The sequence below is a fragment of the Schistocerca piceifrons genome, chromosome 9 (assembly GCF_021461385.2).
Source record: "Schistocerca piceifrons isolate TAMUIC-IGC-003096 chromosome 9, iqSchPice1.1, whole genome shotgun sequence".
Lineage (NCBI taxonomy): Eukaryota > Metazoa > Arthropoda > Insecta > Orthoptera > Acrididae > Schistocerca > Schistocerca piceifrons.
Genome location: NC_060146.1, coordinates 41871346 through 41886754, shown reverse-complemented (window position 1 = coordinate 41886754; position 15409 = coordinate 41871346).

The window sequence follows — 15409 nt, the reverse complement described above, 5'->3', positions numbered from 1 at the left end:
GTTGCCTTTCACAAGAACAGTATTTTCTATATTCATGCTGACTATGTGTCACCAGATTCTTTTCCTTGACGTAATTCACAACGGATACACCAATGGGTGTTTATTAATGTAAATGTTCTGTCACTGATGAAATATTATTTTGGAACCAGAAAAACTCTACACTTTTACGTGTTTTAAACATAAAAATATTAGTAATAAACACATTTCCGTGTATCAAATACTAACAATAACAAAGACTATGAGCGTATCATGGCATGTAAATTCTACATTATTCTGGGATAAAGACTCAGATGAATAAAGTGTCAGCTCTCCAACCTACTAGACGCTTTTTTAGGATGTTGCTTCTGAAAGCACGACTTTGTTAATTGTACATAAGCTTTTTCACAATACATGTCTAAAAATTATTTGTCCTATTAATCTCGTTACAGTATCTCCCTCGATGTGAATACAATTGAGAATAAACAATTAATTATCCTAAAATTCGAGATTTATCATTGGCCACCTGCCACTGTTTTGTGGTAACGGCGCATTGGCAGCTGTTATGTGAAAAACAATTAATCACATGATTTTCGGGCTTCACCCACAAGATAATAATAAAAAATACTTTAAATATTTTTGCTATAAGGAAAATAAAATATTTTCGCACAAGAGTTTTCATTACATGTACACGACATACTCGAAAATAGCAAATAATAATATGAGCCACAGACTTGCTTATGAGTAAATTGCTGACTAGTAAAAATCTTCTTCTAATGCCATCATTAGTGATCTGCCCAAAGGCAGTTTTTCACGTGGTAACTCTTTATGCTCTCTTGTCTTCAGGTCCACATAATTTCCTCTTTCCTTTGTATCGTCTACCGTCTTGTATCTCCTGCTTCCCTTCAGTCTCCTGTCACAAATTAGTCCTTCCAAACAGCCCGTTAGAGAGCACTCCTGTGTGAACGAGTGTCCCATCCAGTTCTTCTTTGTCTTATAACCCACAGCAGTCTGTTGAAGAGGATGAAAACTGCATTTGCATACACTACCTGAAACCATACAACCAAGCAAAAAGAAATCAAGAATGGGACCAGTAACTTAGATGTAAAAGGTGGGCTCACGACGACTGTACCACAGGAAGCACATAGTTCTTTTTTATGCCTAAATTGGAACTTGTACTATGATGAAGAACAGGCCTTTAATTAACTTTCAAACCTCTACGAAGGTCATATAATGCTAACAGCTGGAAGTTCGCCTAAAAATTTGTATGTTGTTATTGTTGTTGTGGTCTTCAGTCCTGAGATTGGTTTGATGCAGCTCTCCATGCTACTCTATCCTGTGCAAGCCTCTTCATCTCCCAGTACCTACTGCAGCCTACATCCTTCTGAATCTGCTTAGTGTATTCATCTCTTGGTCTCCCTCTACAATTTTTACCCTCCACGCTGCCCTCCAATAATAAACTGGTGATCCCTTGATGCCTTAGAACATGTCCTACCAATCGATCCCTTCTTCTAGTCAAGTTGTGCCACAAACTACTCTTCTCCCCAATCCTATTCAATACTTCCTCATTAGTTATGTGATCTACCCATCTAATCTTCAACGTTCTTCTGTAGCACCACATTTCGAAAACTTCTATTCTCTTCTTGTCCAAACTATTTATCGTCCATGTTTCACTTCCATACCTGGCTATACTCCATACAAATACTTTCAGAAACGACTTCCTGACACGTAAATCTATACTCGATGTTAACAAATTGCTCTTCTTCAGAAACGCTTTCCTTCCCATTGCCAGTTTACACTTCATATCCTCTCTACTTCGACAATCATCAATTATTTTGCTCCCCAAATAGCAAAACTCCTTTACTACTTTAAGTGTCTCATTTCCTAATCTAATTCCGGCAGCATCACCCGACTTAATTCGACTACATTCCATTATCCTCGTTTTGCTTTTGTTGATGTTCATCTTATACCCTCCTTTCAAGACACTGTCCATTCCGTTTAACTGCTCCTCCAAGTCCTTCACTGTCTCTGACAGAATTACAATGTCATCGGCGAACCACAAAGGTTTTATTTCTCCTCCATTGATTTTAATACCTACTCCGAACTTTTCTTTCGTTACCTTTACTGCTTGCTCAATAGCATCGGGGAGAGACTACAACCCTGTCTCACTCCCTTCCCAACCACTGCTTCCCTTTCATGCCCCTCGACTCTTCCAACTGCCATTTGGTTTCTGTATAAATTGTAAATAGCCTTTCGCTCCCTGCCACCTTCAGAATTTGAAAGAGAGTACTCCAGTCAACATTGTCAAAAGCTTTCACTAAGTCTACAAATGCTAGAACGTTGGTTTGCCTTTCCTTAATCTTTCGGATCACGTGAGGCAATACTGACCCTACGACTTATCTTAGAAGAAAGGTTAAGGAAAAATTTGTATACTGACAGTAAAATACTTCTTATTTGTATTTTACCACGTTAATTGGTGTAAGAAAGACTATAATTTTATTTTCTGCCAACAGAATATATTTTTAAAAGTTTAGTGGTGTGCTTAGTTTACTCACATTGTGTTCTATGACATGCGTAAACGTGTCCCCCTAGCTTCGTAAACATACCCCACACCCAAGGCACATTTACGCATTCGACTTGACCCTATATAAAACAATTTTACCCTCTTAAGCGTCGATGTTGAGTCTGAAGCATATTTATCAAGATATATTTTAATTCCATGTTATAAGACTAATCAATTTTAAACACGACAAATCTAACCAAATAATTAAAAAAATTCCGAAAATAAATCCGTGTAAATGGGCGCCGGTCTGTCCTACCAGTAGCGGATGGACCTGATAAGTGGCGACGTGGTAGTCGTACACGAAGCACCCTACGCCACTTACTGTAAGGTGGCTGGCAGAGTACAGTTAGGAACGAAGATATCGAAAATAAAATCGATTTGTCAGAAATATCGCCTAAGGCAGCACATTCTTCCGTGTGATTCAGCAGTAAGCATGGTGAACGATGCAGGGAAATTCCTCGAAATTTTCGTTTATTCGGAGGGCGTTAGTCGGTATCAGGGGTGCGCAAATTACGCAGAACAGGCCGCTGTAATTGATGAGCACGACAACGGCTTTAACAGCACGGGAGAACGTCTAATAATAAACGTAGCGTGTGTCAGTTGCTATTACGTCAAACCCATGTTCCGTGATGTAAACACAGGCCGCGCGCGGCTGAGGGTAACGTTCTCTAGCACGTCGATATAATCTCCCATCACAGGAACAGCGTAAGACCTGTAATGCAGGCTCGTCTCTCTTTCATAATACTGGTAATACGAGATACTGGATTAAGCGAAATTTCCGGCAATATGACGGACACATCAGGCTTTACAACAATTGCTGCACATTACCTTACCGGCGGAAAAATACTCAAATCGGAGCACAAAAAACGCTGAGTACGCTCCTCTTTAACACTCTAACGCCCAGTGGGGTCAAAATCAACCTTTTTGGGTTTTAAGTGCTAGTTATGTTTTGAAGAATGATTCAAGAGATATTTACTTTCGTGACATTTATTTATTTGGCATGTACTTTCCTTATATTAAAAAACAGTCCTGATGGATCATCACTTTTCTCCAGTTTTACCTTTAACGCCCAGGGGAGTCATACTGACCCATTTAGAAAAAAGGTACAATATTGTTTAGAGTTATGCCATACCTTATCTCATGGATTCTCAAGCTTCAGCTACTTTACTCTATAGTGCAATAATTTAAATTCGTTCATATTACTGCCGTATGAATTAACAACAATGGACTCGGTTCACCATTGTTCGTCATTCCGTTGTACGAATCAGTGTTTCAAAGGTGATTGTGCGCTAATTACTGAAACGAATAGGAAAGAGTATTTACGAGATGAAGAGATTGTTGCAGAGTTACAAAGAGTTATGGAGTGTGATTCAGATGCGTCGAACTTTTTTTTGACGATTCAGAGGAAGAGTTTTACTGCAAACATGGAGAGAAGATAATAATAATGATTCTGATTCTTCAGATACAGATATGGAAGTTTAAAGTCTAGTAAGTAAATTATTATTATTGATGCAATTTATAATCATCATATTCTTATCTACATATAATGTTACTGTACTTAACTTTGATTTTCTAGTGGCTTTATTACATTTCTTCTATTATTTGTGCTCTACAGATCGAGAAGAATCATGTAACAGAATAGGAGATAATCCTGTTCTTTGGAGTGTAAAAAAAGTGACTGCTTTTTCATCGTCTGATGAAAGACATAAAGGAGTTGCTCCTAGAGGATCAGTCTGGACAGAAGCAGTGCCTAATTCACAAGGTGTGCGTCTTCTTAATCACAATATTTTGAGAGAATCTCCTGGACCTACACCCATACAAAAATAAATGTGATGAGTGCTTGGCACTTGTTCATAGACAATTACATAGTCAAATATACCTTGAAATGTACTATATCGGTTACTTCTGATGCAATAGCAGGTTATCAATATTTAAGTGAGTCTGAACGTGGTGCTACAGGTCGGTCATGAGCGATGGGACACAGCATCTCTGAGGTAGCGATGAAGTGGGGATTTTCCATTACGAACATTTCATGAGTGCACAGTGAATACCAGGAATCTCCACATCGCTGTGGCCAGAAAAAAAATCCGACAAGAACGGGATAAACGATGACTGAATTGTTCAACGTGACAGAAGTGTAACCCTTCAGCAAATTGCTGTAGATTTCAATGCTGGGCCATCGACAAGTATCAGCGTCCGAACCATTCAACGAATCATCATCGATATGGGCTTTCGAAGCCGAAAGCCCACCCGTGTACCCTTGATGACTGCACGAGAACAAACCTTTACGCCTAGCCTGGGCCCATCAACACCGACATTGGACTGTTGATGACTGGAAACATGTTGCCTGGTCGGACGAGCTTCGTTTCAAACTGTATCGAGCGGTTGGACTTGTACGAGTATGGAGAGAAAGTCATGATTCCATGGACCCTGCAAGTCAGCAGGGGACTGTTGAAACTGGTGGAGGCTCTGTAATGGTGCGGGGCGTCTGCAGAAAGAATGATATGGGACCCTTGGCACGTCTAGATACGACAGGTGAGACGTACGTTAGCATCCTGCCTGATCACCTGCATCCATTCATGTCCATTGTGCATTCCGACGGACCTGGGCAATGCAACATCCCACAGGTCCAAACATTGCTACAGAGTGGCTCCAGGAACGCTCTTCTGAGTTTAAACACTTCCACTGGACACAAAACTCCCTAGACACAAAGACTATATGTCTGGAATGTCATGCAACTTGCTGTTCAGAAGAGATCTCCATCCCTCGTGCTCTTACTGATTTATGGAGAGCCCTGCAGGATTCATGGTGTCACTTCCCTCCAGCACTGCTTCAGACATTAGTCGAGCCCATGCCGGGTCATGTTGCGGCACTTTTGTCTCCTCTTGTGGGGGCCTACACGATATTAGGCAGGTGCAGCAGTTTCTTTGGCTCTTCAGTGTACATGTTTCTTCTATCCATAAACAACTTTCGCAATTATCAATAATAACAAGAAACCCTTGCCTTTTCTACTGAACACACAACAACAATAATTAAATATATTTCTTTTACGTTTGTGCATGTACATTGTACTTGTATCAAAAACAGTTGCTCTGGTTACATGAAAGGGCAGAAATTGCACAGTACACTATGTTTACTACCTTAAAATGCAACTTATATTTCGTAAGGATAGAAAATACGGATCGGAGAGTGGAATGTCAGATCCCTTAATCGGGCGGGTAGGTTAGAAATTTTAAAAAGGGAAATGGATAGGTTAAAGTTAGATATAGTGGGAATTAGTGAAGTTCGGTGACAGGAGGAACAAGACTTTTGTCAGGCCATTACAGGGTTATAAATACAAAATCAAATAGGGGTAATAAAGGAGTAAATTTAATAATGAATAAAAAAACAGAAGTGCGGGTAAGCTACTACAAACAGCATAGTGAACGCATTATTGTGGCCAAGATAGACACGAAGCCCACGACTGTCACAGTAGTACAAGTTTGTATGCCAACTAGCTCCGCAGATGACGAAGAGGTTGATGAAATGTATGATGAGATAAAAGAAATTATTCAGATAGTGAAGACAGACGAAAATTTAATAGTCATGGGTGGCTGGAGTTCGATAGTAGGAAAAGGAAGAGAAAGAAACGCAGTAGGTGAATATGCAATGCGGGTAAGAAATGAAAGACGAAGCCGCCTGGTAGAATTTTGCACAGAGCGTAACTTGATCATAGCTAACTAGGTTCAAGACACAATGAAGGAGGTTATATACATGGATGATGACTGGAGGTACTGACAGGTTTCAGATAGATTATATAATGGTAAGACAGAGATTTAGCTACCAGGTTTTAAATTGGAAGACATTTCCAGGGGCAGATGTGGACTCTGACCACAATCTATTGATTATGAGCTGTAGATTAAAACTGAAGAAACTGCAGAAAGGTGGGAATTTAAGGAGATGGGACCTGGATGAACTGACTAAACCAGAGGTTGTACGGAGTTTCAAGGAGAGCATAAGGGAACAATTGGCAGGAATGGGGGAAAGAAATACAGTAGAAGAAGAATGGGCAGCTTTGAGGGATGAAGTTGTGAAGGCAGCAGAGGATCAAGTAGGTAAAAAAGATGAGGGCTAGTAGAAATCCTTGGGTAACAGAAGAAATATTGAATTTAATTGACGAAAGGGTGAAAATATAAAAATGCAGTAAATGAAGCAGGCAAAAAGGAATACAAACGTCTCAAAAATGAGATCGACAGGAAGTGCAAAATGGCTAAGCAAGCATGGCTAGAAGACATATGTAAGGATGTAGAGACTTATCCCACTAGGGGTAAGATAGATACTGCCTGCAGGAAAATTAAAGAGACCTTTGGAGAAAAGAAAACCACTTGTATGAATATCAAGAGCTCAGATGGAAACCCAGTTCTAAGCCAAGAAGAGAAAGCAGAAAGGTGGAAGGAGTGTATAGTGGGTCTATACAAGGGCGATGTACTTGAGAACAATATTTTGGAAATGGAAGAGGATGTAGATGACGATGAAATGGGAGATACGATACTGCGTGAAGAGTTTGACAGAGCACTGAAAGGCCTGAGTCGAAACAAGGCCCCGGGTGTAGATAACATTCCATTAGAACTACTGACAGCCTTGGGAGAGGCAGTCCTGAAAAAACTCTACCATCTTGTGATAAAGAAGCATGAGACAGGCGAAATACCCTCAGACTTCAAGAAGAATATAATAATTCCAATCCCAAAGGAAGCAGGTGTTGACAGATGTGAAAATTACCGAACTATCAGCTTAGTAAGTCACAGCTGCAAAATACTAACGCGAATTCTTTACAGACGAATGGAAGAACTAGTAGAAGCTGACCTAGGGGAATATCAGTTGGGATTCCGTAGAAATATTGGAACACGTCAGTCAATACTGACCCTAGGACTTGTCTTAGAAGCTAGATTAAAGAAAGGCAAACCTGGGTTTTCAGCATTTGTGGACTTAGAGAAAGCTTTTGACAATGTTGACTGGAATACTCTCTTTCAAATTCTCAAGGTGGCAGAGGTAAAATACAGGGAGTGAGAGGCTATTTACAATTTGTATAGAAGCCAAATGGCAAATATAAGAATTGAGGGGCATGAAAGGGAAGCAGTGGTTGGGAAGGGAGTGAGACAGGGTTGTAGCCTCTCCCCGATGTTATTCAATCTGTATATTGAGCAAGCAGTAAACGAAACAAAAGAAAAATTCGGAGTAGGTATTAACATCCATGGAGAAGAAATAAAAACTTTGAGATTCGCCGATGACATTGTAATTCTGTCAGAGACAGAAAAGGACTTGGAAGAGCAGTTCAATGGAATGGATAGTGTCTTGAAAGGAGGATATGAGATGAACATCAACAAAAGCAAAATGAAGATAATGGAATGTAGTCGAATTAAGTCGGGTATTGCTGAGGGTATTAGATTAGGAAATGAGACACTTAAAGTAGTAAAGGAGTTTTGCTATTTGGGGAGCAAAATAACCGATGATGTTCGAAGTAGAGAAGATATAAAATGTAGACCGTCAATGGCAAGGCAAGCGTTTCTGAAGAAGAGAAATTTGTTAACATCGAGTATAGATTTAAGTGTCAGGAAGTCGTTTCTGAATGTATTTGTATGGAGTGTAGCCATGTATGGAAGTGAAACATGGACGATAAATAGTTTAGCCAAGGAGAGAATAGAAGCTTTCGAAATGTGGTGCTAAAGAAGAATGTTGAAGATTAGATGGGTACATCACATAATTAATGAGGAGGTATTGAATAGGATTGGGGAGAAGAGAAGTTTGTGGCACAACTTGACTGGAAGAAGGGATCGGTTGCTAGGACATGTTCTAAGGCATCAAGGGATCACCAATTTAGTACTGGAGGGCAGCGTGGAGAGTAAAAATCGTAGAGGGAGACCAAGAGATGAATACACTAAGCAGATTCAGAAGGATGTAGGCTGCAGTAGGTACTGGGAGATGAAGAAGCTTGCACAGGATAGAGTAGCATGGAGAGCTGCATCAAACCAGTCTCTGGACTGAAGACCACAACAACAACAACAAGTGAGTCTGAACGTGGTGCTACAGTCGGTCATGAGCGATGGGACACAGCATCTCTGAGGTAGCGATGAATTGGGGATTTTCCATTACGAACATTTCACGAGTGCACAGTGAATACCAGGAATACGGTAAAAACGTCAAATCTCTACATCGCTGCGGCCTGAAAAAAAAAAAAAAAAAAACGACAAGAACGGGATAAACGATGAGTGAATTGTTCAACGTGACGGAAGTGCAACCCTTTCACAAATTGCTGCAGATTTTAGTGCTAGGCCATTAACAAGTGTCATTTTGCGAACCATTCAAGTAAACATCATCGATATGGGCTTTCGAAGCCGAAGCCCATTGGAGTACCCTTGATGACTACACGACACAAAGCTTTACGCCTAGCCTGGGCTCATCAACACCGACAATGCACTGTTGATGACTGGAAACATGTTGCCTGGTCGGACAAGCCTCGTTTCAAACTGTATCGAGCGGATAGACATGTAACTAGTATGGAGAGGACGTCATGAATCCATGGACCCCCCACGTCAGCAGGGGACTGTTCAAGCTGGTGGAGGCTCTGTAATGGTGCGGAGCGTGTGCAGGAAGAATGATATGGGACCCTTGACACGTCTAGATACGACTCTGACAGGTGACACGTACCTAAGCATCCTGTCTGATAACCCGCATCCATTCATGTCCGTTGTGCATTCCGACGGACTTGGGCAAATCCAGCAGGACAGTGCAACATCCCGCAGGTCCAAAAATTGCTACAGAGTGGCTCCAGGAACACTCTTCTGAGTTTAAACTCTTCCGCTGGACACCAAACGCCCTATACCTGAACATTATTGAGCATATCTGGAATGCCTTGCAACGTGCTGTTCAGAAGAGATCTCCACCTCTCATACTCTGAAGGATTTACGGACAGCCCTGCAGGATTCATGGCGTAAATTCCCTCCAGCACTACTTCAGACATTACTCGAGCCCATGCCGGGTCATGTTCTGTCTCCTCGCGGGAGCCTACACAATATTAGGCAGGTGCAGCAATTTCTTTGGCTGTTCAGTGTACATGTTTCTCTTATCCATAAACAAATTTCGCAGTTATTGATAATAACAGGCATCCCTTGCCTTTGGCCATGATTAAGAACGCTCTATTGCACACACAACAACAATAATTAAATATATTTCTTTGAGGTTTGTGTCTGTAAACTGTACTTGTATCAAAAGCAATTGCTCTGGTTACATAAATGGCCAGGAATCGCACAGTACACTACTTTTACTAATTAAAATGCAACTTATATTTTGCAAGGAAACAAAATACACAATGAACCGCCACTGAACGATGTGCAGTTCTAATCATGCGCAAAACAAGCAAACAAATAAAGAATGAAAAGTCGTCGGCGCCCACATTCTCTCTCACACATTCGCTTACGTTTCTTTCCCTACCAATGCTACCGATAGTACCGGTAATCCCACCGTTTACAAAGTCATTTATGAAATGTGCCAAAAGTTGGTAGAGCGCAACCCCAGTGCGGGAACATCTCGTGCCATATATACCCCTGGAAATTTGCCAATGGCTTGTCTAATATTTGCCGTATTGCGGTCCAAACGTGTACCAACAGACCACTACGCACAGGCAGTCATAATGATTTGGCTCTTCAGTGTATTTACTTCACTATACTAACACAGGCTGCACGAGTACTTTTTTTCTTACGTGGTTTCAGAACAGCTTTCATAGAAAATGAGTCAAAAGCTTTCCCACAGTATATAAAACACAGACTGAGTGGTGTTAGACAATGTTACATTCTATAATCACACGAGTTACAGATGGTTCATTGTGTTGTATCTACTCATGAAGCCAGCCTTTTGTCTTGGACTGAGCTCTGTTCCTAAATAGCTAAAAGACCTGGTCACAGTTGGAGGTTGTCTATTTAATGGAATTGTTTTGGCCGTCCGACGATTCCTATTTTGATGAAGAGAAAGTGGTCCAGCTACATTCATCGACCAAGAGTAAGGAACTGAAATACGCCAAATGGGGAAAAAACGCAAAACAAAAAAAAAGTTTCTCAGAATACAGGGCGCTGCGTATTAATGTTTAAAAAGACCAAAAAGCGATTTAGGTTACGCTGAGATAAATAGTTTAATATAAGCTGCATGTGGGTGCAAATGTCGGGAAATACCCTTAAAGTGAGTGACAAATGTTGACCATGTGACCTCATCAGATGACGTACCTCGCCGCACATCCAGTCGCTGGGTCTGTCTATCCTTCGCTCGCTGCACACTGATCCGCTAGGCTGCCCTGTTTTCGAAAATGTAAACCGATTCATTGTAGTGTTGAATTACCACTATAGCAAGCACTATCGTGCCAGATCGGATAATACAAGAAGGAATCAGAGTATCATTGCGGGGAGATGTGTGGTTCCGTCCGCTACCGGCGAGGTTAGGTTCCACGTCGTCCACAGTGCTTTCGGATTTTTTAAGAGTTAATAAGAACACCCGTACTTATAAAATAAACGGTGCAAAGAAGTTGTCGGCAGCCGAGGAAGTACTGCAGTTCCACATTTTTCAGACGGGCAGAAGAGTTAAGACTTCACGGGTATAACTGCCGAGAAAAAGTTTCTGGAAACCCAGGAGGGAACAACCGGTGGCGCGAGTTGAAACGCCGCCAGAGTTACACTTCTTAGTCGTTTTAATTAAAGTTGTGAGCTACTCCCGCTGTAACTCTTTGCAGAATAGTCTGAAATTAATTTCGCAGAATACAACATCTCTAAAATTATTATTTGTAGGTTTCACAGCCCCTCCAGAGAAGAACAGGACGTGAATGTCCGCAGAATGGCCTTGCAGAATCATTTTCAACAGAATATGCACTGAAGAGCCAAAGAAAATGGTACACCTGTCTAATATCGTGTAGAGCCCGCGCGAACACGCGGTAGTGGTTCAACAGACCTGGCATGGACTCGAATAATGTCTGAGGTAGTTCTGTAGGGAATTGACACCATGAATCCTGCTGGACTGTCCACAAATCCGTAAGAGAACGAGAGGATGGAAATCTCTTCTCAACAGCACGTTGCAAGGCATCTCATATAAGTGCTATTTATTGTTCGTATCTGGAGAGTTTGGTGGCCAACGGAAGTGTTTGAACTCAGAAGAGTGCTCCTGGAGCCACTGTGTCGCAATTCTGGACATGCAGGTTGTCGCATTGTCCTGCTGGAATTGCCCAAGTCCGTCGGTATGCACAACGGACATGGATGGATGCGGGTGATCAGACAGGATGCTTACGTACGTGTCACGTGTCAAAGTCGTATGTAGACCTATCAGGGACCCGTATCACTCCAATTGCACGTGACCCATGTCATTACAGAGCCTCCACCAGCTTGAACAGTCCCCTGTTGACATGCAGCGTCTGTGGATTAATGACTGTCTTCATACCCTTACACGTCCATCCGGTCGATACAATTTGAAAAGACTCTTCAGACCAGGCAACCTGTTTCCAGTCATCAACAGGCCAGGCGTACAGCTTTGAGTCGTGCAGTCATCAAGGATTCAAGAGTAGGCCTTCGGCTCCGAAAGCCCATATCGATGAAGATTCGTTGAATGGTTCCCACGCTTACACTTATTGATGGCCCAGTACTGAAATCTTTGAGATGCTGTGTCCCATCCCTTGTATAACTACGTTCAAACTCACTTAAATGTTGAATGATATTTTCACTCTGCAGCGGAGTGTGCGCTGATATGAAACTTCCTGGCAGATTAAAACTGTGCGCCCGACCGAGACTCGAACTCGGGACCTTTGCCTTTCGCGGGCAAGTGCTCTACCATCTGAGCTACCGAAGCACGACTCACGCCCGGTCTCACAGCTTTACTTCTGCCAGTATCTCGTCTCCTACCTTCCAAACTTTACAGAAGCTCTCCTGCGAACCTTGCAGAACTAGCACTCCTGAAAGAAAGGATATTGCGGAGACATGGCTTAGCCACCTCCTGCAAGGTTCGCAGGAGAGCTTCTGTAAAGTTTGGAAGGTAGGAGGCGAGGTACTGGCAGAAGTAAAGCTGTGAGACCGGGCGTGAGTCGTGCTTCGGTAGCTCAGATGGTAGAGCACTTGCCCGCGAAAGGCAAAGGTCCCGAGTTCGAGTCTCGGTCGGGCACACAGTTTTAATCTGCCAGGAAGTTTCACTTAAATCTTGATAACCTGTCATTGTTACAGCACTAACCGATCTAACAACTGCGCCAGAGATTTTTTGTCCTATATAGGCATTGCCGACTGCAGTGCCGTATTCTGCCTGCTTATATATATCTCTGTGTATGTGACTACGCATGCCTACACCAGTTTCTTTGGCGCTTCAGTGTATTTTCAACGGAATATAAAATGCCAAAAGTGCTGTGTCCGGCGGAAGATATGGGGCACAGCCTACGTGAAAAAGTGCCTGAATGACTACTCCTCAGGCGCATCCTGGTTACTGTCAGACACCAGAAAGTGTGCACACGCCGAAGACTGTTTTCACATCCGACGTATGTCACACTAATACGCGTTCCAGTCACATTACTGTGACTACCACCTATGTTCGTCGTCAACGTGCGGTAACCACTCACAGACATGAGGTGGTAGCACTAGCAGTGGAGGGTATATCGTGTCAGAAGGACGCACAAAACAGTGAGGACGTATCGTAATGCAGAAAAGGAGCAATCTGTCTGGCTTCCGAAAAGGCGCCATCATTGGTTTTCGAGCCACGAGCCGTTGCATTTCTGAAACGACTTTGTTTGTAAACTGTTCACGTGTCACCGTGGTTAATGTATATCTTGCATGGCAAAATGACGCTCTCGAAAACTGGCGCTGAGGCAACAGTGGTACACCATGCGCCAAAGGCGACAGAGGTGAATGACGGCTGCCGAGATGTGTACAGTCGTGCAGCTGATGAGCAACTGACCACCCAGGTGAACAGACAGGCTGTCAAGAACGTCTCCTCAAACACTGTTCGGCGAACGTTGCTGCGTATGGGCCCCTGCAACAGGCGCCTGGCTGATGCGTCACACTGACTTCTGTTCATTGGCGATGAAGGGTGGATTTTGCACTCCAGCATCGTAACTGGACGTCCACTGACCGGTGACAGGTCACCTCCTCAGATGAACAGCATTTTGTGCTCCGTCAGACAGGCGGGCGTTGGCGTGTACGGCGCGAAACGTCTCAAAGCGAACGCCCTGCATGTGTTGTGGTCCTGGCAATGTTTTCGTCTCATTTCCAGGGTGGTCTTGTCTTTCTGGAAAGCACAATGGATCAGCACAAGTATGCATTTATCCTTGGGCACCACGTCCACACCTACACGCAGTTTATCTCATTACCATGACATCTTCCAGCAGGACAATGCAACGTGTCAAACACCTCGCAGTGTATATGCTTGGATAGAAGCGTACCAGAATGAGTTTATCATACCTCCTGGGTTTCAAATGTGAGCGTGTGGGTGCTATTCTGTTATTCTGTGCATCGGATTAATCTTAGATGTACCCTTTACCCTGCGGCTCCTGCGAGATGCAATTTCCACCCCCACACTACTACAGAAGTCAGACAGACACTCCTAACGTTCTAAAGAGAAATGCCTGACAGATTTTCAGCAATAAATATATCCTAGAATCGTCCGCTGTGAGGAAATGACACAAAAATTCACAAAATTTCTTACGTAACTAGTGGGATACTTGGGTCCTGGAGTACTGCTACTTAGTGTAAGAAAAACATGAAACTAACGAAAATTATTATCTATTTGGCAAAAATTCTGAGAAATCAGAATGGCACTTTTACTAATCAATTGAACCAGTTATTTCTTGGTTCTTTTCAGAATGTGAAGTTACCTCTTAAGGATAGGATTCGCTAATGAAATTTCTAAACAAAGTTTAAGATTGTTATTGACTTGGCAGAATGCCTGAGAGCCATGCCTACTCAACTTGAAAAATTATCTGTTAGAATGTTGCTAGGTATGGTTGAGGCTGTCGCATGTGAAATGCTGTGAAGTGTACTGTTGTGTGGGGAAATATGGGGCTCGCAAGAGCTGTAGCGCACAATACCGTAAGCTGCGATGACTGCTGTATGCGCTGCTCGCTGCTCACAAATAAGATAACTCTCGTTGATTGACCTTCGCCAATCAAACTCTCCCTACGCCTTTATGAAGTCAAGGACTCCTATTCGGCCCTAGTCTAACTATTGGCGTGGTACACCGATCAGATAACCAGTCCACCTCGAAGCCACTCAAAAATTCGCTCGCAGGCGTTTAACTATAACTCTGTCCATTCACACCGCACATTAAGTGTGGCGGCCAACACAGTGAACAACACTTAATCGCATGGACTCAATATAGAGTTGCACTCTGATTTGCTCTCGACAGAGGTGCTCTCCCAGTCAAGTACTGAGGAGAGACTTGTTCCTCGCTCTTTGAGTACAAGTACGAGCGCACACACTCTCGTTATGTGTTCTCGTTCCAAGAGCGAGAACAGAACGGCCCCTCTCCACGCCAGACGTGAAGGGGTATGCATTTCGGTCTCTTCCATTACTCCTGCAGCTCAAGGCGTCAGAAATATCGCCTGCCAATCAGCATTGCTCTTCTAAAACGGGAGAATGACGTTCCGTTTAAGGTGACCAATCCAGAAATCTGTAGTATCAGCGTTTGGCGTTTGCTGTCTCCCTGTGAAAATCTCTGAAACTGCGTGCTATGTTTGTAAAGAATGCGTAGGCTGGGCGCTCCCACACAATGTAGCGGAATTTGCTTTTAAGCCGAACACGGGGTCGTTCTGCCTTTCACTCGGGCAGACGCTGTCTGCTCTATGGGCAGTCGAGGTTGACTCGTCCCTGTGTGCGGTCTGCCTCT